We start from the raw sequence: 4,213 nt of genomic DNA on the forward strand, positions 1-4,213 counted from the left end.
TGAAAATTACCTGGTGACTAAATTTAATGTGAGGAAACTCACAACTTCTGTGTATACAGCAAATTTACCTCCTTCATTGTGTTTGGTAAAATGAAATTGAAACCTACAATAATGAAATCAAAACATTATTACATATGCTTCTATCAGGAGGAAACTGCATATTAAAAAAATAAATTATGCTCTATTTCTCCTTGAGAAGATGGATGATCATCCATCTTCTAGGACATTAGAAGTTACTGGTAATGTTAACTGGTGACATCAGTTCACATGAATTGATCCTGCCATATTAAATTTGAGAAAATTCTCTAATAAAACAGTCTAGAAAAGACATCTCCTGTGGGAGAAAAGAGACATTATCTTGTCATTTGTTTCCCTTACTCTCTTATCTATCCTTCCTTTTCTTAAAGGGTGTCTGACAAGGTTGTCAAAGTAGTACTACAAAAATTACAAGGGGTAGTTCCACTCGGAGGGAGGGAGGAGAATAGAACCTACTATTTATGGACTACTAATGAAACAACAGGTATTGCTACTTTTTGATCTAATTCCATAAAGGTGGGTAATCGCCAGTTCCCTGTGTTGTGCTATTACAGAAATGTCAGTATGTTTTTAAGATTCTATATAGGCCGTGGGCTTTAAACTTCAATTGGATCCAGCAAGAGTATAAAAGTTTTAAAAACAAGCCAAAAAAATAGACATTTAGAGTGTTAAGCAAGCAGAATTCTTCTAAAACTGAGCAGTATAAAAAACAATTTGTGTCATTCTCAGTTTAGTGACTAAACAATAATTCACGAAAGGAACCTACTAAAGTTAGATATTTTCCAAATTTTATGGAGTTTTTTCTGAATAATCTGATAGATGGTGGCTTTTATTGTTCGTGCTGCATTTTGGATTCCCAAGGCAGTATGTTAAAGATTTTATGGAAGGAAAGCAACAATTAGGGGCATCTGAATTGCTCTGGGAATTACCTAAATATTTTTTTCCTGTCCTTGCCTCTTTAATGAGAGTACTGATATCTAACCCTGACTACCTAGGTAAGAACTTTGCCTAGAAGGGTGATAAAATTATCAAATGATAATCACTTTGTATCTTTTTGCAATTAAGATTAAATATCACTCGAAATATTTTACTATTGCTATTTATGCAACATGTTGTTGAGAATTTAAGAGATGAGCTTATTGCATTATAAAAATCTTATAATTTACACTTACACTTCCAATGATTATAGAATTCCTTAATCATGGTTCATGGATTTTGAGGTGATGTATAAATGGATAGGCCTCAGGAACCATAAGCACAGTTTTCTAGAGTTCATGGTTTTTTGAATTCTCAAAGATATCTATCACCCCCCTCCCCCGGCAAAGCTGACTTACACTTCTTTAGGAGTGTAGTCCGCATATTACTAAGTAGCATTATTTTTTAAAGAAAGAGTGTGAAGAGCCATATCTAGGACCACTTACTTTTAACTTATCCAAAAAAGGTCTTGTACTATTATTAGAACATTCAAATGAATATTTTTAAAGTACATCAAACAGGAAGGAAAGTTTCTAGGTAAATAAAATGCATAGAATTTCCATGCTATGTCAGGCAGTCTGTCATGTCCATCATACAGATATCATTTTTTGGAGAATCAGTTATATATATGAATGTAACTAAACACAATGATTATTGGATAAAAAATTGTTTTTAATATCAAAACTAAACACAATATTTTAATAAAAATCAACAGATTTGGCAGAAGCTAAAGATCTGTGGTCCCCAAACTTTGCTGCATATTATAATAATCCTAAAAGATTTTGAAGCACTGCAGAGCACAGACCTCACCCCAAATCACTTGACTAGAAATCTCCAAAGGCAGGATTGGGGGGTGCTGGGGGCTGAGCATTCATGTCTTTAAAAATCTCCTCAGGTGATTCTATTGTGCAGAGAGTATTGAGAACTACTGCTCAGCTATTTAAACGAACAATACCTAATTATATCATTCAAGCAGTAACTGCATTTCAGTACAATTTTATTTAATTTATTCTGAGAAACTCACAGTTCATTCATTATTCATAAAATATGCCTTTATAGAATGCCCGCTGACAGGTAAGTACTTAGTAAGATGTTGACAATTAGTGATAAATGTTTGGCTTATCCTCAAAGACATTACAGACAAAACAGTAAAATGATTATTCTGTTTGGGCTAGAATTGGCATTCATAGAAAGCTGCTCAAGTAGTTATAAGAGACAAGCAATTTCTTTGTAATTCTTTGTGGTTTTAATATATTCAGTGTTTTTAAATGGTCTTAAGCCTCTTTTTTCATAATTTTATTTTTCATTTCATTCAACGTTTAGCACACTTTTACAAGACTTCCTACAGAGACAACTGGATGCAAATGAAGTAAAACACTTTACTTGTTCACTGTTTTCTCTCTAAATGCATGACTCTAAAATATTATTTGAGCACTCAGTAATGTTCAGCAATCCTACTATATTTTCCTAATAAATTAGCTTTTAATGTTATCTCACAGATTAGAACTAGTGAGTTTAGCCATGTTGCAAGATCCAAGCTCATATAGAAAACTTAATTTTATTTCTATACACTGTCAATGAACAATATAAAATGCAATTAACAAAATGGTTCCATTTCAAGTTGCATAAAAAATAAACCACTGAAGCCTAAATTTAACAATGAAGTACAAAACTTATATATTGAAAACTACAATGAGTTTATGAAATTAAACAAGGTCCAAATAAATGAAAAGCACTCCTCATTTATGGATCAGAAGACTTAGTACTGATCTATGTATTCAGTGCTCCTCTAATCAACTTCCGAGTAAATTACTTGCAGAAATTGACAAATGGATCCTAAAATTAGAATGGAAATTTAAAGAAATCCAGAATAGCCAAATGATCCTGAAAAAAGAACAAAGTTCAAGGACTCACACTTCCTAATTTAAAACATACTGCAAAGTTATAGTACCCAAGACAATGTGGATCTTGCGTAGACTTCTATATATTGATTAAGAAAATAATACTGAGAGTCCAGAAGGAAATTCTCATATTTAAGGTCAATTGATTTTGACAATATGGTCAAGAAACTTCCATGGGGAAGCAATAGTCTTTTCAACAAATGGTGTCAGGGCAGCTGGATAGGCACATGTAAAATAATACAATTAAACTTCTTCCTCACATTATATAGGAAAATTCACTCAATATGAATGATATACCAAAATGTCAGAGCTAAAATTATGTAACTCTTACGATAAAATATAGAAATAAATATCTGTGACCTTAAATTATGCAAAGCCTTTTTAGATATGACACCAAAATCACCAATGACAGAAGAAAAAGAAATTTGCATTTTTCCAAAGTAAAAACTTGTGTATTTTAAAGAACTCTATTAAAAGTGAAAGGACAGCCAACAAAATAGAAAAAAAGTATTTACATAGCAAGTATCTGATAAAGGACTTATATGCAGAATATATAAAGAACTCCTACAACTGAAAAACAAAAAGACAACCTAGCTTTTTAATGGATAAAGGACTTTCATTGACATTTCTCCAAAGATATACAATTTGTCAATAAGCACATAAAAAGGTGTTCAGCATCATTAGTTATTAGGAAAATGAGAATCAAAACATCAATGAAATTTTTAAAAATCACACCAGAGAATAACAAGTGTTAAGGAGGATGGTAGGTTAATTGCTACCCTCGTGCATTGCTGGTGGGAATGTAAAATGTGTAGGCTTTGTGCAAAACAATCTGGCAGTTCCTAAATAAGTTAAATACAGAGTTACCATAAGATTCAGTCGTCCTCTCCAAGGTCTATTTCGAAGGGTACTAATAACATACACCCACATAAAAATTTGTACATGAATGTTCATAGTGGCATTATTCACAATGTCCACAAGTGAAAACAAACCAAATGCCCATCAATTGAGAATGAACAAATAAAACATGTACTTAGGCAATGGAATATAATTCAGCAATTTAAAAAGTGAAATACCGATACATACTACAGCATGGATGAAACTTGAAAACCTATGCTAAGTCAAAAAAGCCAATTTTAGGACACATACTATAGAATTCCATCTATATGAATCATCCCAAATAGATAAATTAACAGAGACAGAAAGTAGGTTAGTGTTTGCCCAAAGCTGGAGGTGGAAGAAGGTGAGATGGGCATGATTTTCTTTGTGAGGCGATGAAAATGTTCCATAATAATTGTGTT

The sequence above is a fragment of the Sapajus apella genome, unplaced genomic scaffold (genome assembly GCF_009761245.1).
Source record: "Sapajus apella isolate SASKATOON/1434 unplaced genomic scaffold, GSC_monkey_1.0 scaffold9, whole genome shotgun sequence".
Lineage (NCBI taxonomy): Eukaryota > Metazoa > Chordata > Mammalia > Primates > Cebidae > Sapajus > Sapajus apella.